This window comes from Equus caballus, chromosome 4 (genome assembly GCF_041296265.1).
Source record: "Equus caballus isolate H_3958 breed thoroughbred chromosome 4, TB-T2T, whole genome shotgun sequence".
NCBI lineage: Eukaryota > Metazoa > Chordata > Mammalia > Perissodactyla > Equidae > Equus > Equus caballus.
In genome coordinates this window covers 64449708-64471022 of record NC_091687.1, presented here as the reverse complement: position 1 = coordinate 64471022, position 21315 = coordinate 64449708, and the positions used below count along the sequence as shown (strand labels likewise).

Below are 21315 nucleotides of genomic sequence, written 5' to 3'. Positions count from 1 at the left end.
AAATACACTGAAGTGTTTTAAAGTCAGAATTGTTGACCTATAATTTACATGCAGTAAAATTCACTCATTCTAAGTATACTGTTCTGTGTTTTGACAAACGTACACAGTCATGCACCATCACCACATAGTAGGACTGCACTGCCCCGTTCGTTTGAAGTTAGGCGTGCCCATGTGACTTCCTTTGGCTGATAAAATGGAAGTAGGGATGGGCATCACTTTAGGCAGAAGCTTGAAGCATCAGGGTCAAAGAAAGAGGGAGAGTACTGGGCAAAACTGTGATGGGCATGGAACATGGGTAAGAAATAAATGTTCGATGTTTCAAGCCACTGACGTTTGGGGGCTGTTTGTTAATGCATCCTAACATAGACCATCCCCACGGAGACAGTGATGGTTGCCAATGAATGACAGAGCAGGTGGATTAGTTGGCTCAAATGTGCTACAAATAAAAAACCCAACTCCCTTAGCACACTGTTCAAGGCCCTTCACAAAAAGATCTCAAAACTACCTCTCCAGTTTCATTTCCAGAACTTCCCTTACTGAATTCTAGCCATACTGGGTATTGAAATTCCTTGAACATATTAGTACTAACAATACTAGTACTAGTAGTATTAGTAAGTAATGTGTAATACTACTAGTAAGTAATAAGTAATACTGCTATTGCTACCACTACCACCACTTATTGAGCACCTACTATGTGTCACACACTGTTAATACTTCACAGTTATCATCTCATTTGAAGGACACATCTTTGCTCCCTGTTTCTCTACTTAGCATGCCTATCTCTCATTTCTTTGTCCTAAAACATCCTACTTATCTTCCATGACACAGTTCAAACGTCATCTCCTTTGTGAAGTGTCCCTGACTCATTCTCTGATAAAATTAATTGCTCTACTATGAAGCTCCCAGAGCACTTTGGGCATAATTTGTGTTGTGCTATTACTGTGTGTCTACTTCCGTGGTTTCCCCGACCCTGTTGCCACAACGGGACTATGCACTGACTACGGCACTTATATAGGGTGGGGTCTCAGGCCAGGGAGGAAAGGATGAGTGAGGGCAGCATTTTGGGTGGGCAAGGAACAAGTAGGAACAAGTCTCATTAAAGGAATCAACTGTGAGTGTATTTTTGACCAAAAGGTCCAAGTGTATCTTTTAAAATTGTATAGAATCCTCTTAAAATTGTTCATTAATGGATCGATCTGGATTAGGCTGGGTAGACCCTGATCTCTCTATCATATCTAAACCAATCACCAACAAACGCTGACAAGACCTTGTTCGGTTTTAACGTTCAGGTTAGCATCACAATCTCTGTTTCCCAGATGTCATGGTGCTCCTGCGATAAAGGAGCAGGAGTGTCTGAAATTCCCCTTGGTACTCACCTTAGATTATCTGGTTAAAGAGACATGGGGATGGGGTCCTAACTCTCTCTCACAGCTGGAGAGGCTGTGCCCAGGCTCCTCTTACCATGTCAAGTGGTGTCCTCCCTCTAGCGTAACATTTCTTGGGTCCCAAGGTCCCCAGGTGCCCAGAGCTTGCATTCCCAGATAATTCCTGTAAACAGCTGGTACCCAAATGCAGACTGCCTGGTGCCGGAGTAGCTTGATTATCTGCCCACTAACAAAACTGCTCTCACACTTGCCCCATGAAAAGGGAGATAAATGGGGGTAGGGGTCAGTTACTCCCTTAGAAAACAAATCCACCCAGCAGAGTGCATAGCCTAAGCAGGCCTTTCTATCTTCTCTTATCTGGCTGACCCTGGCTTTGGCAGTTTCATCTTTTCCTCAATAGAGCCTAATCCAAGGCCTAGCTCATCTCGTGTGATGTTCTGGAATTCACCCCTAATCTTGGTGGATGACAGGTGGTAACTCAGAATGGATCCATCTTGCAAAACAATTCCCCAACAAAAATTGAATAACAGTGTCAACAACCAGCTAACATTTTATAATTTGCAAAGCATGTTCAGATGCATCCATTCATCATCCCCTCACAATGATCATGTGAGACAGAGATAGCTTTATTATCCCTCTTTTACAGGTGAGGAAACTGAGGCTGAGAGAGCACAAAGCACTGCCCCAAGTCGCACAGCAAATAAGCAGTGGACTCAGGATGAGAACCAAGGTTTTCTGACTTCACACCACACTGCTTTTGTTCTCTGACAACACAAACGAATGTGACCACCAGTGCCATCTACTCTTTCACTTTTCCTATAAAATGTGCCACGGTATTGACAATTCAGCTTTATATCAAATTACATTTACACAGTAGAGCATGCATGAGCCAACCATGACCAGTTATTCAGAGAAAGAGGAAATATATCTCTCCCTCAACAAAGACTCAACAAATAAAGAACATTTTCAGAAAAACTTAAGAAAAGGTCAATAGGGTAGGTTTCAGTGTGCCACCTGATCCAGCTGATGAAAATTCAGTAACCATAGAGGCACACCTTCATTTCCAAAGACAAAGAAAGCAGGAGAGCACAATATACTGCTGGTGTAGTGCAGGTGTAGTACAGGAATGCTGCAGGTGCTGTGCATGTGTACTGAAGGTGTAGTGCAGGTGTAGCACAGGAATGCTGCAGGTGTAGTGCAGGTGTACTGCAGGTGTAGTGCAGGCACAGTTCACGTGTGTGGCAGGTATAGTGCAGGTGTACTACAGGTGTACTGTAGGTATGCTGCAGGTGTGCTTCAGAGTAGGACTAGGTTGAGGCAATTGAGGTGCAAAATTTAAGGGGCACTCACTCTCAGGTGCTGACTCTGCATTTACATAACCCTGAGAGTGAGCACCGACTTAAAGTTTGTGCCCTAGGTCCCTCCTTGCCCCAGCGAAGTTGCAACCAAGTCTCCTCACTGACCAGACCCTCCTCAATGGTCGATCAGATCCTGAAGAGCAATAATAAAGGCTTTCTCTCCAGAATGAGACCAGAAGCAAACTAGAAATAAAATGCAGTTAAATCCAAATTGTCTTGCCCAGGTAGGACAGGCTACACAATTGGCAGGGCTCAGTTCAAAGGAAACTGTGTACCCCTTTTTCAAAAATTATTAGGAATTTCAAGAAGGTGACAGCAGAGCATTAAATCAAATGAGGGCCTTCTAAGCATGGGGCTCTATGAGGCACCAAAGGCCTCAAGCCGATGAAGCTGGCCCTGTGCCCAGACACGTCATAACTACCCTGCTGTCCTCCATGGGAAGCGCTGCCCTCAGGGTAGGGCATCCTCCTTCAGCCAGATTCAGGTCTATAAGCATACACCTGGTTGTCTAGGAGACGACCTCTAGGAGGTCCACAGAGATGCCTCTGAAATTGTACTGGGATGGGATTCAGAAGGCGTGAGTCCTGGGTTTGGTCCTGTCTCAGACACTAATTAGGTTATAAGACCCTGGGCCAATCACAGAATCCCTTTACACCCTAGTTTCCTCATTTGGTTTGGTTTATAACTTTGAATCTTCAGACTACGGACCGCGGAGGTTTATTATTCTTCTATGTGGTTGGAGAATTATTACATTTGGAATAAATACAGTCCTTCCCAAATTATTTGTCTCTTTTTAATATATATGACCATTTAAAAGGAGGTAAATATGTTGGGATTAATAAAAATACAAATTCATTGAAAAACATTATTGAATTTACAGTAGCTTTTTATCAACTGTGTTATTTTTAAATCAGTGGACTAAAAAAACGTACTAAGATGTCCTTCTGAAGGCTTCCGTGCTTCTGTACTTATCTTGCCATGGACTGGTAACAAATGGTTCTCAAACAGACACCTGTCTGCGTCCACACTTTAATCAGGGCCTTAACCTGTAGTCCCAATACAATTACGAGCTTACAATTAACCAGAACTTTACCTGCCTTGATTTCACTCATGTACTGAGTGCCTATTTACTGAGCATCTAGCATGGACCAGGCACTGTTCTCAGCATCGGGGGGACACATTCAACAGAATGGACAAAACTCTCTGCCCTAATGGAGAGTATGTCCTCACGGAGGGAGGGACAGATATTAAACAAATGAGTGAGTATATTTAATAGATGCTACGTGCTATGGAGAAAAATAAAGGAGAGAGGGGGATGATAGAGCCATGATCTCTGCCCAGTTATCTAAAGTTTCAGTGATTCCTTCCCTTCCAAGCCTCCAGCCATTGCTCTGCTCATTCTCCATCAGGCTCTCACCCCTGCCCACTCACCCCCAGTTCAGTCACTTGTACTATTTACCATTTACTCCTACTCATATGGATAAAGAAAAAGTGGGAGTCTGTTGCTTCTCTCTCTCTAGTTGATTATGGTACAGGACGTAATGAAGTAATGTACCCACTATTCATTTGATGGATCCATCTGTATTAGTTTTCCGTGGCTGCTGTTACAAAAGACTACGAACTTGGTGGCTTAAAACACTGTGAATTTATTCTCTCACAGTTCTGGAGTCCAGAAGTCTGAAATCAGTTTCTGTGGGCAGAAATCAAGGGCTGTGCTCCCTTTGGAGCCTCTAGGAAAGAGTCTATTCCTTGCCTTTTCCAGCTTCTGGTGGCTGCTGGACATTCCTCAGCTTGTGGCTGCATCACTCCAGCTTCTTCAGATCTCTCTGTGCTCCATCTTCACTTTCAACTTCTCTGTGCCTGTCTTTAAAACTCCCTTCTGCCTCTCTGTTCTTATAAAGATACCTGTGGTGGTACTTGGGGCCCATCTGGATAATCCAGGATAATCCTTTCCTCTCAAAATCCTTAATTTATGCAAAGACACTTTTGTCAAATAAGGTAACATTTGCAGGCTCCAGGAATTAGGACCTGACACCTTTGGGGCCGTTCTTCTGCCTACCACAACATCCTTAACAACCCACCCTCTCACCACCTTCCTGCAGTATTTCCTCTCGGGTTACTTGATGCTTAGGGAGGAGAGTGATGGTTTGGGCTCACATACAAACAGACGTGTGCACTGCAAACACACGAAATGCACCTTCCTATCTGTCTTAAAGATATGTGTCCAGTGAAAGTAGAATACACACCCTGAATTTCTTAAACCTCTACCACATCCGCTGGGGAAGATCCTGGAAGCCACTTCTTGAAACTCAGAGTGAAATACTGACTAACCACAAATTGAGCCTGGCCCTCAATCATTTTCTCTGGAGGTACAGAAAAGGAAGTGATGTAATCCTTCCCCAAGAGGGGTTTTCTTTAGAGCAGAGTAAACACTAAGTTACCACCCACCTGTAGCCCTTTTCTCTTTGCTTGGCCTTTGCCCAAACTATTCCACACGCCATGAACATGTGTGTCCCTGCCTCTTGTGGCAAAGCTGTAGCTTTACCTGCAGCCCAGTGTTGGCTCATCAGTACCTAATCACCCTACTGTCAATCCAGCCAACGTCTATTCGGATTAACTGCGTGCCAGGTACTGTGCTCAACACATTCAGAGCGTCACGGGTGGTTCGGAATGAACGTAAGTAGTCTCCTTCATTCCCAGGCCAAGGGCCAGCCACTGTAAAGCGCCAACAGTAAATATTTTAGGATTTGCTAGCCATGCGGTTGCTGTCCTGTTGGGACTACTCAACTCTGCCACTGTAGGACGAAAAAACCCATTGTCTGTACTGAAATCACAGCCTATACAAATGGGCGTGGCTGTGTTCCAATAAAACTTTATGTAGAAAATAAAGTTTATTTATCCATGCTCTAGGCCCAAAGGACAGATTCTGACTTATCCCCCACCACAAGAATTTTAACCGTTTCTGTTGATTTAAGGATCAATTCAGATTTGCTTTCCATCACGACCTCTCCAAACTGGGTTTTCTGATACATAGACTATTTTTCAGACACTCATTGGGTTTACCTAATTCTAATAAAACTTAATTTTTTAGAGACTCCCATGTTTCCTATAATCCTTAAGTTGTCTGCTTCTCTCCCCATGTGAAATAACAGCGAATCATGTCATTTTTCCCCTCTGGGTTTATTTTGCTAAGCTTAAGTTACCAGAAAAAACCTAACTTTGCAAAGTTATCACGTCTCTCTTGTGTGTTAAGCCCCCATGGCTGAGTTTCAATGGTAACTTCCAGGACCTGGACCGGTGATTTGTAAATCAGAAACGTACTGTAAAAAATGGTGCTACTTAGCACTTTATCAAACTCAGCATTTCCGATTTACAAATCACTAGTCCAGACCTGTGCTGGAAGCTAGGACTGGTTCCTGTCCTCAAGGAGCTTACGGTCAAGTTGGTGATAACAGAAGTTAACAGGCAATTATAACATAATTATATATATAGCATATATAATTGTATTGTATATTTATTATATATTATGTTATATAATATATATTTAGATATATATTATATATTTTATTATATATAATTAAAATATAATATAAATAGAATTATATATTTTATTATATATAAATATAATAACTTCTAACGTAGGGGGATGTGTTGTGTTCTGGGAGCACAGAGCCTTCCCCGACTCCCCAAAACAAGCGATGGCTCATCTGTGCCCTGAAGGCTGAGAGGGAGATGGCCAGGCAGTGAGAACGAGTCCAGGAGAGAATTCCAAGCAAAGGGAACAGAATTTGCAAAGACTTAGAGGTGAGTTAGAAAGTGACCCATCACATGAGTATGGCTAGAAATTAGAAAGTAAGGGAGTTTGGCCTTGTCTAAGGCCTGCATTAGATCATATAGAGTCTTATAGGATATGTCAGGGAGACTGGATTACACCTAAAAGCCTGGGGCAGGGTGGCTGATGAAGGAAGATTTTAAGCAGGGAAGTGACATGGTAGAATGTATAAATGCTAGGGTATAAACTAATAACAGAATTAAGATAAAGCTGTCATGTGCTGCTTTAAGGAGAGTTTGGAAGTCCTCGGGTGGCTCAGTCTGGACCCCTTCTGACCTGCAACAGTAGTGATACACTTCTAAGGAGCCACTTAGAGATAAAAATCAAGGGGCCCAATTTGAGCATGATACTGTGAAGTTCTGGGACTAACAGAAGCTGTTAACGTTCTGAGAGAGGAAAAAATCTCAAAAAGTTCAGAAAATAAGGAAAAAGTTGTCAGAATATCAACCTTTAATAAAATAAGGTATCGTATGCCTGTAGGTAAAAGACTAGACACAGGAAACCGAGAACTCACATATGGACGTGGGTATCAAGTGGCCACATCCCTGAAACATAGAGCTACTTATTCAGAACAAAGGTTGTTAGCCACAGATCGGGTTAATGGGGAAGTTCCTGAAATCAGCTGCCTGCGGTGACTCTCAAAGGAGCTTGCAAATGAGAACTGCTTGCCAAGCTTTGAGAAATTTGGAACTTGGGCCGCATTCCAGACTGACTGCACCAGAACCTCTGAGGATGGAGTCTCGCATTTTTACAAAGTGCCCCACATGATTCTAATGTGCAGCCAGGGTTGAGTTATGGTTTGCTTGCTGTTTAAAATATATCAGCTTTATTAGGGTATAATTGACATATAATAAATTGCACATGTTGACACTGTACAATTTGAAATGTTTTCACTTACCACATATCAAAGATATATATACACCTGGGACACCAGCATTACATTTAAGAAAATGAACATGTCCATCATCCCTGAGTGTTTCTTCACATCCCTTGAAAATCCCTCTCTCCTACCACTGGTTTTGAGCAACTTGATTCCAATGCACCTTGGTGTAGATTTTGGTGAGTGGAGTTTGTTGAGATTCTTGGATGCTTGGGTTTTCAACAAATTTGGAAAATTTCTGGCCATTATTTCTCTAAAGATTTTTTTTTCCATCCTCCCTTTCTCTCTTATTTCTTCAAGAACTCCAATTATGCGTATATCAGACTGTTTGAAGTTGTCCCACAGCTCACTGATGCTTTTCTCATTGTTTTTAAAAAATACATTTTTTGGGGGTAATTTACATTTCTGTCTTTAATTTCCCTAAGTTTTTCTTCTGTAATTTCCAGTCTGCTGTTAATACCACCTAGTGGGTTTTTCATCTCAAGCACTGTGGTGCTCATCTTTAAAAGTTTGATTTGGATCTTTTTACATGTCTCATGTCTCTACTTAATTTTTTGCGTATATGGAATACAGTTTGAATACAGTTATAACGTCCATTTTAACATCCTCATCTGCTCGTTTTAACACCTCTGTTAGTTCTGAATTGGCAGGTCTCCTCATTACGGGTCACGATTTCCCTGCCTCTTCCCATATCTGTAATCTTTCACTGGATGACAGACATTCCGAATTTTACCTGGGTGCTGGGTCCTTTAGTATTCCTATAAATGTTCTTCAGCTTTGCTCTCAAATGCAGTTAAGTTTCTTGGAAACAGTTTGATCCTTCCGTGACTTGCTTTTATGATTTGCTAGCTGCATCTGGCACACGGCTCAGTCTAGGGCTAATCACGCCCCACACCTGAGGCAGAAACGCCCTGAGTACTCAACCCAGGGGCCCATGAACTGTGAGACTTTCCATCCAGCTGGTAGAAAGAGCCCCTATTCCTGACCCGGTGCGAGCATCTCACCATTTCCTTTAATCCTTTTGCTCGTGTCTTTCCCTGGCCGTGGCTAGCTTCCTCTCACGCATGCCCTGATACTGCTGAATCTGCTGCAGCGATATCTGATGAATACCCCAGGGGACCTAGACCAGAGACCCTGATGTCTGGGTTGCTCTCATCTCCCTTACTCGATCCTGTGAGCTCTAGCTGCTCTGGTCTCCCTGGACTCCCAGCTCCATCTCCTCATCTCAGAGAGTCCTCTGGGCTCTGCCTGAGCTTCTCCTCCTTGCACCACTCACTGTCTGGGAACTCTCTTAAGGCAGTAAGCTGGGGCAATCATAGGGCCCACCTCGTTTCTTTCCAGACACTGTCTTTTGTTGTCTGATGTCCAATGCCTTAAAAACTGTTGATCAACCTACCTATCTATCATCTATCTATCTATCTATCTATCTATCTATCTATCTATCTATCTCTGGTTGTTTTAGGTGTGAGGGCAAATTTGGTTCTTATTACTCTATCTTAGCCTATAGAGTTAAGCTAGAATAGTGAATCTTAACCCTTGGATGTACATTAAAATCACCTGGGCAGCTTTAAAAACTACCATTGTGGGCCCAGCCCGGTGGTATAGAAGTTAAGTTTGCACACTCTACTTCAGCAGCTCGGGGTTCATGGGTTCAGATCCCAGGTGCAGACCTACACATCGCTCATCAAGCCATGCTATGGTGGAGTCCCATATACAAAATACAGGAAGATTGCCACAGATGTTAGCTCAGGGCCAATCTTCCTCAAGCAAAAAGAGGAAGATTGGCAACAGATCTTAGCTCTTTGGGGTTTAATAAATATTTACTGTTTGATTAAAAAAACACAAAAACAAAAAATAAACCTGTGTTGATTGTAGCAGTAATTACAATATGACAATAAAAACAATAATGAGTTAAACATCTAAACTTTAAAAAAAGTTCTTTCCAGACTGATCTTAGTGACCGCTCTGACAGTGCTGGATTTACTATGCTAGTCATGCACTGCCTAATTGGTTAACAGATAATTAAGAGTACTGTTATGCTTTAAGGGCATACTACAGAGCCAGATTTTGCATCATTTATTCAAGTGGTGGTAATAAAAATCTACATCTACCAATACATTTTTGGTGGCCAGATGAGCTTAATTCATGATTTCCCAGAGTCTCACACTGAAAACATATTGACTGAGTTCGGGACCTCCCTCCATTAACAGGAGACCTGAGTTTGGGATGGGATGGGCCTGTTTGCCTGTCTGGGGCCTCTGTTCCCGTTAAGTCTAGTGAGAAGGCAGGGTTCTGAATGTTCCCAATGAGAACCCAGCTGGGACTCTGACTTATTTTGTGGGTCTTAGCTCCCACACAAGGCGACCACCTTTCTGTGTGTTGAGAGGATTTCCCTCAGAATCTACATTAACCTCCTGCTCAGGAAGAAAGCACAGGAGAAGGATAACTGTGCACTCCATCTGGGGCCAACAGGATAGGGTCAGGGGAGGGTTTTGGGTAGCATTCTGTCTCTATCTCCTAATTCTGCTCAGATCTCTAGCTTCAGAACCAGAACAAGCCTCTCTTCTCTTCTGTTCATGATTCCTCCGCTTTCTTATAATCCTTCCAATGTGTCTTCAAAGTTGTCCAAATCCAGGAGTGAGCCCCAGAAACTAACAACCCTATAAATGTGTGAAACAAATCTGGTACCACGGATCCTATTTGGCCCAAGGCAGAGAGTGGTCAAACTATCCAAGAGTGCTGTGGCAGCTTCTCTGAACAGATGACTACTAAAAATGCCTCCCCTCTCTATGTGTATGAGCTGCTCCTCCCTTTGAGAAATGGAGTCTAATTTCCTTGCTTTTGAATCTGCGCTGGTCCCGTGACTGGCTTTGGCCAATAGAATATGGCAGAAGAGATGTTGTAATACTTCAGAGGCCTTGCACCCACTTTGTAGAGAAGTTGTTTTACACTACACTTTAATTCATTTACTTAATTAAAAATATTTCTGAGTATGTTCCAGGCACTATTAGGAGTAATGTGGTGAACAAGAGACACAAGGACCTTACTCTTCTTCTCAGCAGAAGCAGGAAATAAACAAGCAAGCAAATGACCCAAGACGATCATGCCAGATAGCAAAGAGTCAGATAGGGCATATGAATAAAGAGGCTGGGTGAGAATGTTCAGCTGAGGAAGACCTTCTTAAAGGGGTTCAATGGAGCTGACACCTGAAAGATAAGAAAGAGCAAAGGTGGGGAGATCTAGGGGCAGAAGACTCCAGAGAGAAAACTAGACATGACAAGAAAGTCTCGAGGTAGGAATGAGAATGCAGAGGCAAGGAACAGGAAGAGCCAGTTAAATTCAGTTCAACAATTTTATTGAATGGCTGGTATATACCAGGCAAAGATCCATCCTAACTGCCCCAAATACTAAGCTGAGAAAGATGAAGTCCCCATCATCAAAAATCTGTTTGGCATGTAGTTTTTCTACCTGTTTGTTGTTTAACACCTAGCATTCCATATGCAAGTGTGCAATGGCACTTACATATGTATAGATAGTCATGATGACAATCTCATGACACAAGACTTCCTTGCTGTTTAGTTTCTGTACCACTAGGACCTTAACATACCTGCTACATAGCAAGCTTTCCAGAAATGTAGGTTTTTTTCATGACCAATAATAGACGAATGAGGCAAATGCCACATTCCTTAACTCTCTGATATCAGGTAAACAGGTATCTCTGCTAATAGGCCAGTCAGTGAATTAATAAGACTGCAATTATGGTAAAACACTGCTCCTCTCCAACAGTGAGGACACCAATTCAATAGATATTTTGAATAGTTCTAAACAATTGTTTGCACAACATGTGTTTCTAATATTACCCCCATCAAACGTTTAATCAACCAGTAATGGTCATCCAAAACAGAATATTCCAAAGGAAGATGCAAAGTATGAAGGGATATTTCTTGAAAATAGAACAAAACAACATGATCTTGATGGTAGAAGAGGAAAGGAAAGAAGTTTCCAAAACATAGTGTAAAGAAAGTAAAGTTATATTGGCCATACATTTAAATGAATGCAAAAGGGTAAACTAAGGACCTGAAATGTAACATAAGGAAATTGTTAAACACATTTGCAAAGATTTAACTACAAGGATTTTCATTGCAGAGTTGTTTCTAATATGAAAAAAAAAAAAAAAAGAAGGAACATTAACATCTAACCATAGTGGGTAAATTAATTACAGTGCATCTGTTCAATGGGTTGCTATGCAGCCATTAAAACTGGTTTTGTTAAGGATCACTTAGTAATCTAGAAAAATGTTCGTAATAAATTGCTGAGAGAGGAAGAGCAGACTTTGAACTGTCAGGTAATGAGATGCTAGGGTTCCTTAGCTGTTAATGTTGAAGTAGAAGCGCATGACTCTCTTAAATCCAAATGGTATTTATTTCAACCAGCGAGAAATTCAGCGGCTATCCAAACAAATCTGGGCGCTGGGGGGGGTGGTGTGGGGTATGTTTCCCCACCTCTCAGGATCTACTTGCTCACTTTTGAGGAAGTTGCACCTGTTCTGCATCAGAACTCTTCGTCAACTGTCCTTTCTCTGATAATCATTGTTCCATGTTAGCCTCACCACGATTGCTTTACTCCCCACGTGTTCCACTCTAAAAACGATGCGTAGCAGATTTTACTGAAGATTAGGGGAGAAAGGATGGGAGGGAGCGTGTTTTTAAAGCACCACCTAGCAAACCACTTAAAATTGTATATTAGACATCTGTGTTCTTTGAAATTCCTCAGCCATCCTCAGTGGCCTTGACAACCCCACGAAGCTCCAGCCTCTTGCTCTGGTCCCCAAGCCCTCAACAATCCAGGTGCTCATGTGCACACTCTAATATACATATTTATAATAATAATATATATATATTTTCTAAAAACTTAAACATAAAGAAAAAGGCAGCTTTCTATTTTGCTCTTTTCTTTTTCTGACTATTCCCTAAGAGCTTTCCCTTTCATAAGTGACCTCTCAAGGTATTTTCCTAAACAAATTTATCTACCCAGGAGAGAATTATGCTAAGCTCCTTAGCAGGAAGAAGCCACTGTAGTCTATTACAGTTTTAAATGGATTAAGAGATGGGCAGATAAAATCAGTGGATTTCTATGCAAAGTCGTTTTATGGATGCTCAACAGATGCTTTAAAATTTATGTCTTCTAACTTATACACAGTGAAAATGAAATACTTAAGTTATTTTGTGAGAAAATAAAAATAATTATTTTAAAATTTAAATTAATTTTTAAAAGATAGAGCAAATATATATTTCTACATAAGTAAACATTGGAAAGAAATAATATCTCCATGTGGTGGATTATAAAAACATTTATCATCATCTCTTTTGCTTATTTATATCTCCTACTTATTATTCAGTGAGCAAATATTACCTAACAATAGGATCAAAGAGCAAATTTTATTATTAATATTAACTTTTACAAAAGGCAACTATCTGAAGTCAAAGTTTAGATTAAAAGTGATTTTACTAAAAAAATTAAAAAAGAAAGAAAAGAAAAAAGTTGGGATTGGGATATAAACTTTTGAAACCACGAACATATATTCTGAACGTATATTGAGAGCCCCACACATAGGACATATCTCATTGCATATCCACTTGAAATAAAGTTATTTATTCAAATACTCTCCCTCTACCCATTGTAGAGAAAATCAGAAGATTTAGAAGCTTGTTGTGTTGCATAGATATAAGTGGCTAACAACTTGGGGGACAAATGTTGTTCTCCATAGTTTCTCTCTGGAGAATTCGAGTATTTCTCCAGAAGTGTCTCACATGGTATGTCACCAGGCACAACCTTTCTGAGTATGAGACCAAACGCCATCAAGAGTCAGAAGGCACGCTTGCGTCAACTTATCCCAGGGTCAGGTTGCCTTTCACAGAGCCAAGTAGGGGACACTGGGGACCCACTCACTTGGCATACGGCTGCAATGAAACTCTGAAGTCAAACTCTACCTTCACAAATGCTTGTTGAGTGTTTAAAAATTGATAGCTTTTTTTCATCAATGTTCAAATATTCAATATTTAAACATAATATTTAAATATAAGTACAGGCATATAAATCTAATTTGCCCACTTTAAAAAGTGTGGATAAATGGTGGGGTCCTTTACATGCTGCCTTGCCTTTCTGTTCACAGACACAGTAAGGTCAGGGGCATCCCTGGACCCAGTAGCTTCAGCATCACTGGGAGCTGGTTAGAGATGCAGAATGTTGGATCCCAGCACAGACCCACCGAATCAGAATCTGCCCTATCAGGAGATCCTCAGGCCTGGTGGGAATATGAAGGTTTGATGTGCACTGCTATGGTATTCTGTGGTCTCCAGTCCAAGGCCTCATCCCACATTGGCAGACATGCTGCCTTTGCTCTTGTAGGACAGATGCTCCATCTTTAGGGGAAGCAGAACCTAGTGAGAGAGGACCACTTTATTCCACACCTTAGTTAACATGCTGGACTGCTTAACCCTATCCTAGAATTAACCAATCCAATTTTCACTCCTCACTATGATCCAAACCATGAAAAAAAAATCGTAGGCTCTTTGATAGAATTTAGAGAAGTGTGCAGGAATTCTCTCTCACCTTAATGATTTCCTTGGGTGCCACGGGAAGTCTTATCCATTCTAGCTTTGAGGAAGATGACTTATCTGAATTCCTAGAGCAGTGGGTGCTCAACATATGCCTTACAGTCACCTGGAGGGCTTAAGATACTGATTGCTGGGCCCTACCCCCAGAATATCTGACTCAGTAGGTCTAGGGTGCAGCCAGAGCATCTGCATTTCTAACAGGTTCCCAGGCAACACTGATGTTGTTGGACCACACGTTAGAAATCACTCTCTTCTTTGAGAGCATTTATTTTTTGTTTCTTTCATTTGGCCCTTTAAAAATATTGATTGCACAGAGGGACTGACAGATGACTATACTTACTGATTTCTGTTTATTCTCTCATTATGGTCCATTTATTTCTTTTCCAAACACTGTACGTGGCACGTTTCCTGAGGGCAAGGACCACGTCTTTAGGTCTGTTGTAGGTTGAAGTGTGTCCCCCCAAAATATATGTTCATCCCTGTATTTGCGATTGTGATCTTCTGCGTAAATAGAGTCTTTGCAGATGTAATCCAGTTAAGACCAGGGCCTACTGGATTAAGGTGGGTCCTAATGCAATGACTGGTGTCCTTCTAAGAAGTGGGAAATTTGGACACAGAGAAAGAGACAAACCAGGAGAAAGGCGTGTGAAGATGGAGGCAGAGATTGATTGGAGTGATGTGTCTATAAGGCAAGGAAGGTTAAGGATTGCCAGCAACTACCAGAAGCTGGCAAGAAGCTAGAGTAGATCCTCCGCTAGAGCCTTCAGAGAGTCTGGCCCTGCTGACACCTTGACTTTGGACTTCTAGCCTCCAGAACTGAGAAAACAAGTGTCTGTTGATCTAAGCCACTCAGTTCCCGGTACTTTGTTATGGCAGCCCTAGGAAACGGATACAGGCCTTTGCGTTTCCCAGGGCAGAGAAGACAGGTTACAGATGGTCTGTAACTCTCTGGGATATAGACAAGTCACCAAGATAAGCAGAACCACACAGCTGACCAGTGTGGCGATGGAAGACAAGAATGAAGACATTTAAAAAAGAAGGTCGAACTGCACAGATTTTTCTGGTGAGGTACAAAATTCTAACCACATAATCTACCTTAGTACATTTTTCATTTTATCAGGAAGAAGAGTGCCAGATTTGAAAAAGAGAAAAGCTGGGCAAGAGGGATGCTCAGTGGTGAATCCATGCTTGCTGTACATACAGGACAGGTTACTCAGTTTCTCTCTGTTGGTTGTTGTGGTTAACAGAGAACAGTAAGGTTCCTTCTAAATCACATGACCCTACATTTAGGTTTGTCCAGGACACTCCTGATTTATTCCTGTAAATTATGCCTCATTTCATTCTAAAAGGTCTGGATATACATTAAATGGTCACCCTAGTATAAATGACATATATGGTCAACACAAAAATAACCTGGTCCTTCCCATCTCCATGACTTTGGTTCCTGCCAACTCTCTTCAGCCCAGTCATTTCCAGTTCACATCTTTCAAATCTCATTTCACTCGGAAGACTTTCCTTGATACCTCAAAGGCCCTTCTTGGGTTTCTAGACCTTATTATCACCACAGACCATAAGCCAACTATAGCTTGAGATTTGCTTCTTTGTGTACACATCACTTTTTGCTAAAGTATACTTTAAAAAAATCCACCTCCACAGCATGCAGCACTGGGCGTTCAGCACTAGAGGTGCATAAGAAATACTTGCTGACTTAAACACTGAATAAAGGAAATAGCAGTAAACAAAGTATGTCTGCCAGTAAGAGCTGGTCCCTCTGATGGAAAAACCGTATCTGTGCAAGAGCTGCAATTCTTTCTGGTAACCATTTTCCAGAATGTCTTTTTATACACTAGGAGTTACAGAGCTGTCAGCCAACAGAGGGATGTCGGAGCTGCAGCCTCCCAGTTGTCAGCTCTGATTCCACAGAAGCCTTTTTCTTCTGGTTGCAGCAGCCAAATTATAGCTCAAGAGAAAAACATAATTATATTCCAAAAGGCCAGGGATAGCTGCTGAAAATACCCTAACTATGAACAAAACAAAAACAACAAGAGATAAATGAGGATTACCCATGATGCACAGCTCAGCCAAAATATTCCAGGAACTGTTATAAAATAATTTTATTTTATTTTTTGTCTTCTGTTCTCCAATTTAAAAATATTAGTTAAATATTGGTCTGGCTGATTGACAGGCACGAATAAATGTATCATATTTCCATATGTATTTACTAATAATGTTGGTTCCTTCCAGCACATACGCATATCCATGCTCCCATCCCTGCATTCACACAGATAGCCCTCCCATTTCCTCTGGGAGCCTCCCCAATTAAAGAGCAGAGTAAATTTATCAATGCATGTTTGTATACACAAGGATCTAAGCAAAATTCTTGCTGGCCTATTTGCACTTTGGGTAAGGTATCATGTTGTAATTATGCCTCAGTTCTCTGGTGGTTAGAGTTCAAACAATTTCACGTGTCCAGAGCACAAAGGAAAAAACAGGAGGTGACAGCTCTGAGGAATGAGATATGCCGTTACTTCTGACTTAGTGGGTGACTGAAATGTAGATTTCTGAGTTCTGGTCTTTTAACTGGCTAGCCTTCAAATGCTTCATTTCTTTCTGGGTTGCCCTGGCCAGCAGATTAGAGACAATGAATTTATGAAGAGAGGGCAGTGGCGGTTAGAGTTCATGGCTGACAAGAGGAAGTGAAGAGCAAACGCTAGACTAGATAACTTACTAGCCTGGGGCCGTTCGTGGAGGGATCTTGCAGCCCTACAGAACTCTAGGAGCCTTTTGGGATAAGAGTATTACAGCAATACATATAATTCACGCTTCTGGGTCAGGATGTTATCACTGAATGTTTCTCCTTAGCAACAGATCCGGAATTTCAAAGTAAGGCATACCACCTAAAGGTAGAGAGTCAAAGGGACCAATGAAAATGAGTTCACAACTCCTAGACCCCACACTCACGCCAGCAGGATGAGAAAACGGAAGGTTGTTGAACACTGGGAAAGGATTCATGAGGAGATTCTTTTGGCCGGCTAAGCTGTGAGTCCCAAGCCCCAGAATCCTGCATTAATGGAGGGGAATCTGACCAATGTTGATGCAACCTGAGCAATCTCAAGGGGAGATCCTCTGGCTGTGGGCCTGCAGGGTGAGATTACAGGGCTGCATGTGGGAAGAAACAGCATTTCCACCTAACACAGGGCAACCATAAGTAATTGATACCTGTGGACCAGAAGTGGGTCACACAGCAGAGAGCGTTGTCTAGGAGTTTTTCAAATTCAGGCCATCGGGATCATCTGGAAGCTTAAGGGAACTTGAAAAGAGAGTTGTTGGTGAAGGGGACAGCTGGAAAAGCAGGAGCTGAGGGGGCATGGCTGCTGGAGGCACATGCGCATTGCTAAGGTGGACCTTTGGCCATTCTCCCTGAGCGCCTCAGAGAGCTGATGGTCCCAGTTCTTGAACGGTTGGCCTGGCAAAATTGTGAATACATCTTTCCTCCCACCCCATTCACTCTCACTGTCTGGTTTGGGGGAGAAGTTATATGGTCACCTATGCATTACCCATGTCACAAGAACTGTAGTCAGGGTGTCCAGTGTGGTAACCTCCTAAGAACTCACAGGTCCAATGAGTGCAAAGCCTTCTTACGATAGCCCCAGTCAAGTAAGAGCTTTCCCCCATCTCCACATCCCCACGCTGTGGGTAGTGAGCTGGGAAACAAGAGTGGAGAAAGAGAGAAACGGATCACAGCCCTTTGCCACGCAGCAGGCATCCTTTCTGCCAGCCACGGCTGTGGGGAGAGAGACTTAACTCTGTCTCAACTTCAAATTTTCTCCTGTTATTCAGGACTTGGAATTCTAGTGATTAAAATGAAACTGTGTTTTGAGATTGAACGTGCTGGGAGGGCTTCCTATGAGCTACAAGCAGCTAGAAGAGTCAGGGGGCATGATAAAGTTTTATCCCAGTAGCAGCAGAAAAACTTCCCCAATGGTAAGGATTTTAACTGGGCAGTTGCACTTTGATCATCTTCTGTGAGTTGTGCTTGTTCTACACGCCGGGCACGCTTATACTGGTTACCCTCTGGGGCAGATCCTCTTGATTCTCTGCCTCACGGCTACTTCCCCTTTCTTCTCACTTGCCAACAGGACCCTGATTTGGTTTGGGCAGCAATGTGCCCAGATCAGAGAATTGATCAAACTGGACCAAGCCAGTTATGCCTCCTTGTTCCTTTTGCCAATGACTGGCGTACGGGAGGGTCTGGGACCTGTGCTGGTCAATGAGACACGATGGAAAGTCTGTCGGGGAGAGGTTTTCTGCTGTGAAGGGAGGATGGAGAAGTCCCTTTTTGCTATCACCTCCCTTGCCCTCTGTTTTGGACATTGTTGTGTGATGCCTGCAATGGAACGGTGATCTTCTACTTACTGACCAAATCAGAGGGAAGGCCACATGGTGAGGTTGGCAGAGGGGGAATAAAGAGTCTGAGTCCACAATGAAACCATCAGCCCAATGCATCCTGAAACCACCCACTTTGGCCTTTCTGTTAAGGAAACAAGAAATGTCCTAAAGGCTTAAATCTGTTAGCTGGACTCTGTTACTTACAAAGAATTGCTACCTTTAAACACTAAGAAAATATTAAACAAATATCCTGTGCAAAGCTCGCTTCTTTTTAAACACAATAGAAGGGACTCCATAAAGGGGAGAATCCTAAAATGGATTTACTTGCTCCTAGGAACAGCATGCTTAAGTTCCTTATCGAGGTCTTATACCTCCAATAAATTATAGTACAAACAACATACAAAGGCAAAGATACAGCTATGAATCATGTAATACAAACATCTAAGTTTAATCTAGTTGCAATAAATTTAAAAATCAAATTTCCACCTTACAATTTTGTCTAAGCCTAGACTAGTGCCCACCCAAGCTTTGCTCTCAAAGTTTTAGTGCTGTAGAACTCAATCACACACTCAAGGCAACTGAGCCCTGAGATAGGGGTGTGTATGTGTGTGTGTGCGTGTGTGTGTGCATGTAACTCATGCTTCCTTCCCAAAAGTGTAAAATGGCTGACCTATGTGTAAGGTGCCAAAGGTCATCAATTTCTCAACTTATAAAGTAGATTTTGCATGAGTGGTGTAAGATATCAAAGCAAAATCCAAACCAAACGAAAAATAAACAAAACAAAACAAAAGAACCTCAATCTAGCTCCAGCCATCCCTTGCTGCTGGTTTCAAAAGGGATCAGAAATGTTTATAGAACATTTCACTCTTATTGTTTAATCATCTGATTGGGTTTGGTTCTAAAAAGACTGATATCTCTTCTTTTACTTCTTTGGCTAAATGCATTGCTATTTCAGATAAATCTCGGCCAACTTTTAAACTATTAAGGCAAAAAGTAGGCTCATGTTACAGTTCTAAAATTCTTTGAAGTTGTCTGAGTATGTTTAGCCAAATATTATTGCTTTTGGAAAACACTAAACAGGATACTTGTGACACATGTGTAGGGCTAGATTCAATAAACCCCTGATAACAGTCAAATATGGTAAAGACTGAGATGGCGACCAACCCATTTCCGCTGTCCCTTGAGCAGCAGCCAGCTACATTCCTCAGCCTCCCTTTAGTTTGGTGTGGCCATGTGCCTGAGTTCCAGCTAATGAAATATGAGAGGAGATAATGTGCTACTTCTAGGACTGGCCCGTAGAAGCTCCCGTGATCCTCCAGGCTCATTCTGCCAGTTAAATGGAAGAACCTCCCAGGATCTCCATCATTGGATCACCAACTTTTGGTGTTAGAACACTTTCATACTCTTAACATTTATTTAGGACTGCAAAAAGCTTTCATTCCTATGGGTTATGTCTACTGAGACTTACCAAGAAAATTTTAGAATCTTAATTCAATTGAAAAATTAAAATATAACCCACAACTAAAATGTACAGCTATGTACTGGGGATTCGGGGAGAAAAAAAAGACAAAAAAAAGGCAGATTGGCAACAGTTGTTACCTCAGGTGCCAATCTTTAAAAGAAAAAAAGGAAAATTAAAATATAAATGCTATAAACCCTAAATGTTAATATAAATGATATATTTTTATGAAAACTAACCATATCAGCCCAGACAAAAAAAATTAAGTGACAAAAGTGGCATTATGTCACATTTTTGCAACTCTCTTTAATGTCTAAACTAAAGGGAGACACTTGGATTCTCACATGGGCTTCTCTATTCCACGTGTTACGTTGTTTTGGTTGAAGAACACAAAAAACAATCCCAACTTTCACAGACAGACCGTTGGAAAATGAGAGACCTTGTGGAAACAGTCTGAAATGGTCTCAGGGACTGCAGGACCCTTGGGTCATACTTTGGGACCCAGTGATTTAGAGAAAGACAGAGCCACAGGATATAAGGAGTCTTGGTTCCTGAACGACCACATGGAAGGCCGCCCAAGCAGAAACACCCCCACTGAACCACGATACAAGTGAGAAATGACCTTTGATTGCATGAAGCCACTAAGATTTGGGGATTTCCGTGTTATAGCATCTTGCATTTTTCTAATTAAAACATTAACTTACACAGAGGCAATTAACTTCCCACTGACCCTGTTTAAGCACTTTGCATATAATAACTCATTCAAGCCTCTCGGCAATCCTATGAAGTAGTTGCTTTTATCCTCGCCATTTTAGAGATGAGGAAACCAAGGCACAGGGAGGTGAAGGGAATTATCCAAAGTCCTACAGCTAGTAAACAAGTCTAGCTCCAGAGTTCCTGTTCCCAGTCACTTCACCATTTCACCATACCGCCTACTGAACTTACCTAAGAGTTTCCCAGCACCATCTTTGTTTTTTAAAAAGTAATCTTTCTTTTTAAAGATTGGCACCTGAGCTAACAACTGTTGCCAATCGTCTTCTTTTCTTTTTTTCTCTGCTTTTTTCTCCCCCAATCCCCCAGTACATAGTTGTATATTTTACTTGTGGGTCCTTCTAGTTGTGGTATGTGGGACGCCGCCTCAACATGGCCTAATGAGCGGTGCCGTGTTCACACCCAGGATCCGAACCCTGGGCCGCCAAAGCGGAGCACGCGAACTTAACTACTCTGCCATGGGGCCGGCCCCGTCCCAGCATCATCTTACACCTGATACTCTAGACAAGCAATGCAGACATAAGTAAATGCACTAATGACTTGCTCTCTTGAAACAAATATATGGGTAGCAGCTAGTTTTGGATTCTACAGAAAAGATGAGAGTTGGTAGTGAATAAATGGGTG

General features: G+C 41.9%; 1 protein-coding gene across 2 annotated transcripts in view; it reads right to left on the bottom strand.

Annotated features, from left to right (window-relative positions):
* Positions 1–21315, bottom strand: part of CHN2 (chimerin 2) — a 287377-nt gene that overhangs the window by 57737 nt on the left and 208325 nt on the right. The gene's annotated exons all lie outside the window — the stretch shown is intronic.